General features: G+C 34.9%; 1 non-coding gene across 1 annotated transcript; it reads right to left on the reverse strand.

Annotated features, from left to right (window-relative positions):
• Positions 1–2,186: 2,186 nt before the first annotated feature.
• On the reverse strand, positions 2,187–2,258 carry Trnaq-uug (transfer RNA glutamine (anticodon UUG)). Its single transcript has one exon. It is a non-coding gene; the product is annotated as a tRNA-Gln (tRNA).
• Positions 2,259–13,493: the final 11,235 nt, after the last annotated feature.

Below are 13,493 nucleotides of genomic sequence, written 5' to 3' on the forward strand. Positions count from 1 at the left end.
GGGATGATGAAATTGTGGAAAATGTGGTTATTTAAGTCCATTATCTTAAGTTATTTCTGTGAGCGTCTTGTTATAATAATAAAGTATTGAATTTAAATTTAAAATTAAAAATAAAAATGTTTACTCTAGTCTCTATAGTATTAAAAAGAATAGTATAAACAATTAGGCTAAAAATCTTAATTTCTAAACTACTCAATTTACTGTTCATGCAAATAATATGAATAAATACGGTTTGTGTGTGTAACATTTTAACGCTTAATTAATGTTTTGTCTATATTTTTACAATATTACACTAAATCGTACTTAATTAAAGTTTAGATTTGTATTATTTACAATAATTCACAACTATTATTCAAAATATTTTTAAATGGATGCATTTTATTTGTTTTGCATAATTGCTACCTATACCGGATATTGTAATACTTGTGGGTTTCCTTATCGTAAAATAATATTTTTATTTAAAAAAAATCGTTTTTTTAATAATTTTAAATAGACAATAGTTACTTATTATACGTTCTAATTAACTAATTAATTATAGGTACAAAAGCCTAATTGTTTAAAATAAGTGTTATATTTAGACTTTTGGAATTTGTTCACTTATTATCTTATTCTTATTCTCAAATAAGGTACCTTATGGTACCTCCACCCTTTCTGAGAGAAATGGATTTCTACTAACCTTTCATTTTCATCGTTATGGCTCCTCAATTAGCTTATACAACAAAAAGGGAAGGGTTAAATAGTATAATTTCGGCTTATGGCTCTAGATCGGTTATTTTATAACTAAAGAATATACCTCACATAGATTTAAAATTTGATTTAAACTTTTTTAAATTGTTTTTATTTAAAAGTCAATTTTGAGAAAACTCTTTTTAAGTCTTATATTATTTTGTTTTTTTGGAGAAGAATTATAGTAGAATACTAAAATGTATCAACATTTTTGTGGATTCAAAAAGATAACACTGAAAAGAGACTGATTAGGCTTATAGAATTGAAAAGTCCTAAGCAGTCGTAACTAAGTCGGGCTGTAGAGGCTAAAAAACGTCCAAAAAACAGACTTCGTTCAAATCACGGTTCAACTTTTTGATCCGGCCATAAGGGCAAGATTTAGGACAAGAGAGCCAAGAGGCATACATTTTTTGTTACATATCACAACCCCCCCTACCCCAGAAGAAAATTGTAAATACACTACTGTTATTTGGTGTTTGTTAACGGACTTTTATAATTATTATTTATTTTTAATGTTTTTTAATAGGTAACAATTTGTTTTTTTATCGTGAATGTTTAGTTTTATTAAAATTATATTGTCTTAGAAAGTAGTTAATGTGAATTATGTAATTTTTACTGATTCTTTTTTTTTCAGGAGTGACCTTACTTAACGTTGCGTTGTAATAGATTTTTAACAGCAGCTACCAGGGTCCCATAATGAAATATGCAACACGTGACCGAAATGAATTACACTGATGCTCGCGTGGCAAACCAGATATTATAATACTGCCACGACCGTTCGACTAATCACTGGTCGCAATAGCTTCAATAATATAGTTTACTAGTGTTCGACTTGCTTGCACCAACTTATTAAACACCCGATCAGTGCAAACCATAATAATAACAGGAGCTTTATTTTTGTAATTATTTCAATGAGAGACGACGGACAATTAAAAACATTATCGATTTTTAAAATATCATAAAATAATAAGTAGATTTTTGATCCACGTTTTTGATGAGACTGCATTGTAAAAATACAGTACAGAGCCGTTCTTAAAATGTTTTAAGTTGTTAGAAAAAATGTAGAATGTAGAATATCTTAGAACATATCGTATTATGTTATACGTTTTAAACCAAAATTATGTATCTGAGATTTCATATAATAGGAAATCTACCGAAAAGAAACAAAATAGATTTTCATATTTTAGATTTGGTTATAGTTTATATATATATATTATTGTAAAGACAATTAGTTGCTACAAATAGGAAATAAAATAAATATTAAATGATTAAAAGAGTAAATAACAACAAATTATGATATAATATCAGAGACCAGATTAATATATTATGTATGTGCCGAAAAACTATGGATTAATATAAATTACTTACCTTTCCATTACACGTGTTGTAATACTATGCAATTTGCAATAAATTTCACATTATGAGCAATAATAATTGCATGAAAAAAATGCAAAATTTACAGGTTCCACCGAGATTTGAACTCGGATCGCTGGATTCAAAGTCCAGAGTGCTAACCATTACACCATGGAACCGCGGTGTTAGGATGGTTAAAATCGAGGTCCCTTAAATGAGCGGCGCAGCGTTGTACTAAATAATAATATTGTGTTTTATTTTGTTAGCTGTTAAATATTTAAAAAGATATGAGTGCTTTGATAATTAGGTATCAACCTAATTATTTAGGTATTGTATGAGCTAAGTAAAGTTACCGCATGATTTAATCAATGCATTATATTGTATAACAATATTATTTAATATCTACATGGGCATTTATTTAAGAGGTTGATAAGACGCGATGTATAGCATCTTGGTTACCGAAAAAATATTAGATTCCTAAATAACAATAAATAAAAAACGTTCATCATTGCATATTTATTTTTTTTAGTTCGATATTTAATTATCTATTCAACAAAAAAACCCCAATTATATTGTGGCCATTATAGTAATTACAAAATTTTGGCATTTACAATATACAATTTTTTTTAAGCTTAGTTAACTATACCTACTAGTGATGGGAATCGGAAAATCCGGATTTTCACAAAAAAACGATTTTTAAGCTACTTACAATATAAAGCTCTACATCTAAGTAACATTTTTTTGATAAATATGTGAAAATAAAACAAAACACCAAAGAGATAAACTGCTTTTGAATTTCGGATTTGTTGAAATCCGAAAATCCGGAATCCGAAAGCATTTTATAGACAAAGTTGAGAGTTTTTTTTTCAAAATTTTTATCAACAAATTTTACTTAGGTACACATCTTTATATTGTAATAGTATTTAACAATTATATGATTTTCAAATGACTTAAAAAGCGTTTTTTTGAAAAATCCGGATTTTCGGATTCCCATCCTAATACCTACCTTTGTTAAATTTTAATTTTTACTGATAATTTAATATCCGTTTGACGTTATACATACACTATATCTACACACTACAGCGAAACACGATTTACACATTTCCCACTTACTTTATGAACTCAATAAATAAATATATTTATAAACACATTGTTGCTGAAAAAATTCTATCGTTGACACAATATGCTGTTTTCAAAAAACAGTGTTTTGCCAATGCCTTGTTGTACGCATATAATATCTTGTTAGCTCTCAACTCACAAGCTTAGATAAATAAATATAAAATGTACACAGTTTAAATGGGAATACGATGCTTCTTAAGAATCATCTATACAACCGATGATTCGTTGTAAACAATTGTGTTGTAAATAATATTTACTAAATCATATAACTTATGTTATAATATCTTAATATTAAGCCTACAAAAAAAAGGTTGTGGTTATCGCATAAGCATACTTAGGTAACGTTTTTAAATTATTTTAGTAGTTGATTTGCACATAAAAACATGCAACAACAAAATAACGTAATCTGAAGTTCCATACTGCAACACGTATCGCCGAAATACTAGAACAATAATTATTGATATTTTTTTACATTCTGATTGGATTAAAATATTATTATACATATTTTTCCCTCTAAGCAAACGATTTATCGTTGGTGTAGGACGGTAAATGGCGACAATGGAGTTCATAAAATAAGACACAATATTCGTATTATTTAAGAAACTAACGGCAGAAGTGGATATCGTTTAACATATTTTTTATAATAGTTGCGATTTGTTTGTCAAAAAATGAGCGTCAGTACACGTTGTGTTAATTTTTTTTTTTGGTTTTTTTGGTTTTTTCGGATTTGGCGAAGACGGCTATTGCGCTAAACCCGTCGGTACCAAAGACCCGAAGCTCGTAGAAAAATTAAAAGAGTTCAGCAAACTCCGAACCAGCTACGAAGGCGATGGTAGTAGTAATACCGAAGACTGCAAAGTGGACAACGGGTCGATAGCTCTCGATGTATGTCCATGAAAACCCAATTGACAAATCTCAAAGAAATATCTGCCAACTGTTTCAATTCGGCATATTATCCAGTAGACAACACTGAGTTGACTCCAGACGAGTACGGCGATGACACTGAAGGCACGCACACTATGTGATTACCGTCAAACCACATTTAAGCCCAGACGCCGACAAAATCAATACTCGATATTCGTTTCAAACACATGTAGTTGAGTTTTCTTGTATAATTCAATAAATAATAGTATTAGGCAAACCTGTTATAGTGAGCGTCTTGTGTTTAAGTTTGAGAATATATTTCGCATACGACTACTAACTAGAGCTTCTTATTTCACGTGTACACGAAAATACGTGTATTCGAACTTTTGAATAGTTCGTGTTTAAGTTCATATAGTTCGTGTATTCGTGTTTTCGTGTATTCGTGTATATGTACATTCGTGTTTTCGTGTTTTCGTGTATTCGTGTATTTGTACATTCGTATATTCGTGTTTTCGTATATTAGTGTGTTAGTATATTCGTGTAATTGTATATTTGTAACTTAATCGCCATTTACTTATTATTGTTTTATAAATTCCGAGTACACTTATTTAATATAGAATTGATTATATACGTAGGTTGTCTTTGATTTAGCCTTATTAAATACATAAGGTAAGTGATTTACATAAATTTATAGATTGTGATACAAGGTTTAATTGAATATACTGTTACATTTTTTCGTTAATAATAAAAAAAAAAAATAATAATTTTCAACTAAGAATCTCTTAGTATTAAAATCAACTTAAAATTAAAGAACTCCTAAAATCTCACTGGGCCAATGGAAACATATGTTATACGATTTATATAATGTGAATATTAAAAATATTGAGATTAAATGCTAATACCTGCTAATAAAGGTAGTTTAAATATCAATTAGTGATATAATTAAGATTTGAATCTACAATTATCGTCTTAATCCTCTAAATAAACCAAATTCATTACAAATTTGCATTCCCTGACAGAAATATTTGAATGTAATAATGGGTGACAAAAATTAGTTACACAATAAAAAAACATTTTTCCTAAAATAAAGACAAATTTATAAATTGTTATAAAATGCAAAATTCAACGATTGCAAGAAAATATGAATCTAAAAACAAATTTACAAAAACTATGAAAGCTTTATTATTATTAAACATTATTGGTTACATTTATAATACATTATATTTTATTTTACATTTTATAAAGCTATCTTTGGGGGGGGGGGATTTTGGGGGTCGAATCTCTCCCTGAATATGTTTTCTGTAAAAACAGGTTTTTTTAATCATCCTAAAAGTATAACATATATTTTTGAAGACATCTCCAATAGTTTGGTCCCTAGGTACTTACAATTTTGTTTTATCGATAACTAGTCTTAAATAATATCTTGATAATAAAAATTATTATTGATAAAAAGTGTACATGAAAGGTGCCCCTTTTGGCAATATAATTATTAACCCTGTACTCTTTTAAAAAACACCCTTAACCCCTTTAAATGAGAAGTAAATTTTAACATAGGCATTACATTTGAATTTTGCAACCCTGAAAATGTATAAGTTAATTTACTATGAAGTATTTCAAAATAAAATTAGAAAGATATAAATTTTTACCGATTTTTTTTACTTATATTCTAGACTTGTGTGTGCTATGGCGTAACCATGTGAACAATTCACTATATCCGTACATTCGTTATTCGAATACCCGTTTTCACGAATACCCGTACATTCGTTATTCGAATACCCGTTTTCACGAAAATTCGTACGTGTTCGAATAAAACATTCGTGTATTCGTTACACGAATACACGAATGTTCGCTTTCACGTACTTGACTGAGACCTCTACTACTAACCGTTGTTTACTTAATTATGTACACGTTTTGACAAAAACAGGAAATTACACATATTATATTAAATGATTTGATTTGTCTAAAACTTAGGCCTTAGTTTTGAGGATTTTCACACTTATAATAATAGTATCGACGAGTAGGTACGGTTGATCAGTATATAATGTATTGGACCGCGTTGGTTTTGATATTTGTGAGTTCCCAAATGATTATCGGAGATAACGATAATGATAAAATGAATGTATTGTGCAAACTCAAAACTGGTTTTGAACAAGATGCGGTGATTGTCACAGTCCGTCAAGCGACGTCGCAGAATCGATAATTAAACGAATGCTCGAGATCAGGTGTGGCTTCAAACTGGTAGCTTTATCTTATATGCGTTTAACTAAATTGCTTTTAATTGTGTTGAACGACAACTCGGATTCGTTTAATCCGGTTTCCGACCGTATGTCGTCTTTTTCGGATGACGGTCGAAAAATGGTTTCGATCCTGCACAGCGGATTCGCTGTGGATTCGACAGACTGTACGACATGTTTTACCTGTTCGTCGCCGAAACAGATTCGTACCGTGAGCAAAGTCTAGGACGTGGGTACGGCCTTAACGACTTGCTCTACAAAGTGGCCAACAAATTAAGAAAGTCTGTCGATACTTGCAGACCGGCCAACCGGTTTAACATCAAGAGCCCGGAATGTACCGTGCGCCAGAGGTATACGTTGATATCGCTTGTTCCTACAACTTCTTAGCCGACGACGTGGGCCAAGTCCTTTGAGAAGTACACGGTCGGTGTCAACGGACTATTGCGACAAAACGAGCTGCGTGTGGAAGAAAGGCAATAATAATTGTTTTCACGTGGATCGTTTGTACTTGAACCACGTGGCGCGCGACGAAGAAAACCTAACGGAACTGATGACGGTCTACGACAGATATTTGACGTGAGGAAGCGCCAAGACGGTGTTGCTAGAAGCAATACCACGACGCGTTCAAAGACATTTTGAAAATCATCATGCTGCGCATACTATGGACGCACGCCGAACTAGTCGATTTGGCCGTTGGGAATTACAGCAAGAACAAGTTCGACGGCGTCAATGGCTACGCGACAAGTCTGAACAAAATAATGGTCGAACCGTTGTGGGCATTCGTCGAGGTTGCCGGCCTAAAAGACGATACGGACCTGTACGATTTAATAGGGTTCCTGTCGAGTAAGTCAAACGTTGTTAACCGCCTTGTCTCCGGTCCAAGACGTTGGTCGCAATGCTGACAGAACGGTTGAAAGGATTGTCCAGCAAATTTATTGACGCCCACGTTTTAAACGATCCCGTCGGTTATGACAGTTTAAACGATCGATTCTACTTGAAGTTGCTGGAAGTCGACGACGACAACGAACGGCCGAGTGTCTGACCTGCGGAATTTAAGCGGATACCCTTCATAATTGTGTCCGCAGCATGATTTTCGTTAATCACATCAGAAGATTATTGAAAGACGTCGATTTCGATTTAATAACAAAGTTGTTTTCATCCGCTCATTCGTTACGAAACGCACTCGGTACCGATAACCTATAGCTAATACGTGAAATGCAAAATTGTTCAGCTACTGTTATTGATTTAGAGTCATATGAGGTGTAGTATTTTGAATATTACATCTTTGATATTGTTTACTATTAAAAAAAAAATGTAAGAAAATGCAAAATTATTTTTGTTCTCCTCGTAATAATTACTTATGGACTTTTATGAGCGGTAGGTGGGTGATTCAAAAACAAATATGTACCTAATGTTTTTTGTATACGTTCTAATACAAATATTCTGTGTACAATAAATACAATTGTTCTCACAAAAGAATTGTCAATGCGAGAAAACCCAAAATGTGTTTACCGCCTCGAGAAAATACCGGCGTTAACATGCGCTTGGCAGATGCAAAAAATGTGCTTGCAGAGTAGCGTTTTATTAGATAGAATTAGGGCAACGGTTTACATTGATCGTTTCGAGCATTATTAAATCGCGACCGGTTTGATTGTAAATGACAATGTATTCGCCTAAAACTTTTCCGTTTGTGGTAACATTTTTGGCCGTGACAAACGTGTCTATAATAGCATCGGTAAGACATCCGAATCAACTCGAACAGATAACCACCACCAAGTTTCGGGATGTCTTCATTGGACACGAGGAAGACAGTCTAAAATCGCCGTCGTCGGCGGAGGCGTTTATAACCATGCAACGACGACGGGAATCCGTCCAATGCGATTTCAGTCTCATCGTGAGGTCGTTCTTACACATATCTAGTTACACGTTGAAGTGGTACGGCCAAGAAGAACGGATCGTCTCGGCGGTGGACCGCATTTCCCGGTTTTCGCGTCACTGCCGTAGGATATTGGTGATACTGTACAACATCGGCTACACTGGTCTGTTCGCAATGTGGTTGACCTACGTTTACACCAGTGAAATAGCCGAGTACCTGGTCACGTTCAGCCAGCAAGAAGTCGTGGGCAAGGAACTCGTGCTGATACTGGCCGACATGCACGAAAAGGTCACCGGCAACGTGGAAACGCTGTTGTCCCGGTGCCCGGAAAACAGCAAACTCAACGTCGTGCATCCCGCGTCCGGAACGCAGTACAAGAACTTGAAAATCTTGAAGATCACCACCGGCGTGGCCGCGTATCATCTGGCCGTCAACATGTTGGAAGAGTACACGGACGTCATCGACGAGCTATTGAAGAAAAACGAAATTCTCGAGGTCGGCCTTGGAAGCAGCAACCGGGACGTTTCTGTCGACCGGTTGTACTTGAACGACGTGGCGCTCCAGGAAGAGTTCCTGCAGGCTTTGCAGTTTATGTACGACCCGAACATCGTGTGGGGAAACGCCAGGACGAAATTGTGCACGGCCTACCACAGTGCCAAAAACAACCCTAAGACGGTGTACGACGGCTTCGGGCGGATCCAGCGGTACCAGCTGGTGTTCAAAGACATGCTGAAGATGGTCATGTTGCGGATAACATGGACGCACGCGTCGCTGATAAACTCTGCGGCCGATCAATACGGGTATTATTTTTTCGATTACTACAAACTGTTTTGGCCCAAATTCTACGTGAAAAAACTCAACGACGGTATTGTGGACGCGTTGTCTAAGTTAGCCGGCGTGGCCGGATTGAAGCAGGACAAGCCTTTCATGCACATGATCTCGGTCATGGGCAAAAAGGCCGAGCTCTTTGCCGTCGGCGAGACCTGCTTGACCGACATCGTCAAAGAGCAACTGCGAGAAATAACCGCCAAGTTTAGCGGCGTAAACGCAATGGACAATCCCGTGGACGGACAAATGTTGTTCGACCTGAACGACAGCTGGACTGCTTTTGCCAAGTCCAATGACCTGTCTACGCAGTACAAAGAAGGTCACGTTGAGTTTCCGCTGAACATCAAAATCAATAACGCACGAGCTATGCTCTTAACTAACCACGTGAAGCAAATACTTAAAAACGTGCATTTCGATAACATGCATTACTTGTTTTCATCTTCTCAGACGATGGACAGCAGCATATTAGATACCAGCAAATATCATGAAGACGACGAACCCAACAGTCCGACGGTTCAAAACGATTGAATGTACAGACCACTATCTGTCTATCGACTAACAAAGCATAATTTTAAAACAAATTATATCAATATAAGTATTTACTCTTTTATAGTGTTTTGTCAAATAATGCCTATGATTTGCCCCTTATTAAATAAATAGCAATGAATAGCTCGTAAAAAAATGTCCATGCAGTTATTTGGCAGCGTTTATTTCTGACCACTGACCTTATTAAATGCTCTTTCTATAACTATATAATTTTAAATGTAAACTAGAACTCAAGAGTGTCCAAGACATATGGTTGTATTACACGTATGTAACCGAGATCGGTGATTATCTAAAATGGTATGGCGGTGTTCAAGACAATGGCGTTAAGGACGAGTACGGATATACCGCGGCCAAACTAATAGTCCTGCTCGATAAGGTCGCCGATTCGTTGAAGCCAAACATCAAACCGACACAAAATGAAAATCAGTGCCTGACCCTTTCGAACAGGTCTAAGGTGTACGGAGACTTTAAGACACTGGAACGTGACATGGGCGGCCTGAAGCAGTTTGAGTTGGCTTTGGATTTAATCGACACTTACGATAAAAAAGTCGACGAATCGTTTGCAGCTTACAATGACACGTTGCCTTTGGGTAGGTTTACCAAAGAGGAATATTTCAAGTCGGACAATTTGTTGAACCTGAACGACGTGGTGTCTGACGTCACTAGCTTGCTGTATGTGTACGACTGTAACGTGGCATGGGACGATGCCAAGGAAGAGTTTCACACATTACAACCTAACCAAAGGAAATCCGTATAAGTTATTGAACAGATTCGTCACTGTCAAGCACTACCAGCAACTGTTAAATAAAATCTAATATTAAAGTAAGCCACTACTAACTATAATGGTTTTATTTAACACAGTTGGCCAATCGAATTTCGACAATGTTAACCCCAGTATATTACTGCACAATGTGAATTAGTTAGGTGTTGGTTCATAAGTTACATTGTATTAAACAACCTATTCGTTTTTTCTGTTCTTGATTAGGTTTGTGTGTGTGATTTTAATTGTAGAAATAGTGTTAGGGGAGGACAGTTAGATTTTTTTCTTAAAGATAAATAATTTTTTAAACGTTAATACATAAGAATGTATTAACGTTTTACAGTTAATATTTTCATTGTTCACGAATTATACTATGTATCTGAATGCCGTGTTCAGTTTTACGCTTACGTTTTGAACTAACTAAGCATTTGAGGTCATAAATAAATTATCTTTGTGCTATTACCACGACTGTATATTATGCCTAGCCTAAAACCGTACCAATACGACGAATGCATCAATGAACATGAATTGAACAGATTGATGTGTGTATTCTATTGTTTTGAAAATATAAGATAATATTTTATAATAGTAAAATAGTTCATTTTTTTTTATAATAGCTTTTATAGGATACTATGATGGCTCAACAATTACATATAATTTTTAAACAAAAATTACAAGCACGTTACAATAAGTAAATACTATGTACATAAAGAAGTCTAGTAGAATAGTAAGAAGAAGAATTTTATTTTTTAAGGTACTACGATCTATGTTTTTTTTTTGTTAATATAAAGTGTACAAAATGCTGTTTTTAAAACGATTTTATTTTAAACTGCGCAAAATTATTATACTTACACATTTGCTGCGTCAAAACGTTTCTCTGTTGCAATATTATTTACAATATTCATTTTAACGATAGGAAGTTTTTTCCTGAAATTATTCTATTTTTAATGCTATAAATACTGTTAAGAAAAATGTTGAAATATGTGGGATGTATTAACTCAGCGAGAATGAACTAAGTAATTCGATTCTTCGAAGTTGAAGTGGAGTAAACATTGCATACAAAACTAAATGCTATAATTTGCATTATTGTTGGTATATAAACGTGAAAAATGTAAACCTAAATGATAATGTCATTTAAAGCGTTTAATAAAAATACCACATTGACGAAAGATATCTTTTGGGTTGTTCGATCAGCATAGCGTTTGAGATACGCGTACAGATCCAAGAAGAAATCGTCTTCCTCGATTCCGGTGACCCTAATGAATCTGGTTACTTCGCTAGTCAAGCCGTTAAGTTTTTCTAACCTTTTTTCATAGGTCTGATAGTTGATGTAAACCAGATTCATTTGAGTCCAAACAATTCTTAACATGACGATTGTCACTAAGTCCAGGAAAAGTTGCTGGTAGTGCTTGACAGTGACGAATCTGTTCAACAACTTATCCGGATTTCCCTTGGTTAGGTTGTAATATGTGTGAAACTCTTCCTTGGCATCGTCCCATGCCACGTTACAGTCGTACACATACAGCAAGCTAGTGACGTCAGACACCACGTCGTTCAGGTTCAACAAATTGTCCGACTTGAAATATTCCTCTTTGGTAAACCTACCCAAAGGCAACGTGTCATTGTAAGCTGCAAACGATTCGTCGACTTTTTTATCGTAAGTGTCGATTAAATCCAAAGCTAACTCAAACTGCTTCTGGCCGCCCATGTCACGTTCCAGTGTCTTAAAGTCTCCGTAAACCTTAGACCTGTTCGAAAGGGTCAGGCACTGATTTTCATTTTGTGTCGGTTTGATGTTCGGCTTCAACGAACCGGCGACCTTTTCGAGCAGGACGATTAGTTTGGCCGCGGTATCTCTGTACTCGTCCTTAACGCCACTGTCTTGAACGCCGCCATACCATTTTAGATAATCACCGATCTCGGTTACATACGTGTAATACAACCATATGTCTTGGACACTCTTGAGTTCTATGCTGTAGAGTACCATTACCATCTTGCGCGCGTTTGTTGCAAACCGAGCTATGCGTTCGACGACCGTTGCGAGACGTTCTTCGTCCTCAGCTCTCTCCAACAGAAACCTAGACATTTCCAAGTACGACAAGGCTACGCGTCTGTAGCTGTTACCAATGGCCACGTGTCGATTGCGAATGACTGTTGACAACAACGGCTGAGTCGTTGGTACATATGTACAGTCCCCTAAAATTGAATTCTTGCTGAACGCATACCTTCGTAGCTCTTCTCGATTTCGCACAAAGCTTTAAACACCGTTGTTTCGTCGGGTTTTTCCCATACCTCTGCACAAGACAACGCGGAAAAAACACAGCATAACGTCAACGTCAATAACGTTTTACTGGAAATCATTTTCTCCAACCAAATGTGTTCCGTAGCAGTAATATTATAATTAAATTATTATTATATTGTATTATGTAACACCTTCGTTCTATACTTACATTAGTGCGTTATGAACATATATCACTGCCTGAGTGTACACCGTTTGAAATTTATTTAGGTAAAATTTTCCGTTTACTCGCGATACATCTGCAACATGAGTGACGTACATAGTCGGTAAATAAGCGCAAACTTGAAAAACAAAAATTGTTTTTCGGAAAATTACCTACTTTATTCTACGTTTGCGGCAACAACAAATGGCGTAGACGACAGTGAAAGCTCTTGATTTTTGTCGATTTTCATACTAAATGTATTGTAAATTTGGCCATAGATCCTTTTGTATTCATAACGAACATTTTGGAACAACATGATTTTTATGCTTGCATGTCGATATTAATTTTATTCATAATCTTTTGTTTTTTACGTGTGGTTAACATTGTCGACATTCGATTGGCCAACAATAAAACCATTATTGTTAGTAGTGACTTACCTTAATATTAGATTTCTTTTATAAGCTTGTCTCAATAACAGCAGCGCAGAAATAAATCAGTGTTCGATTCGTATTTGTGATTTCACTAATTTAGATTTGGCATGTAGTTAATACTTTTTTTATGAAAAATGTATAGATTATTTAATAACCAAAAAAAAAGTTAGGTTAAGTTAGGTTAGGTTTTTTACATTGTATGGTCAATGATTATTTTTTTATAACTAAAATTAATTCGAATAAAAGTAACTGAAATACACTTGCAAGTACATTCCACGATAAAGAAAGTATTTTATGATATCTAAGTAGATGAGA

This window comes from Adelges cooleyi, unplaced genomic scaffold (assembly GCF_023614345.1).
Source record: "Adelges cooleyi isolate 19-005CV unplaced genomic scaffold, UGA_ACOO_1.1 ACOO_flye_CR_arks_rails_tigmint_CR_PRNA_376, whole genome shotgun sequence".
Classification (NCBI taxonomy): Eukaryota; Metazoa; Arthropoda; class Insecta; order Hemiptera; family Adelgidae; genus Adelges; species Adelges cooleyi.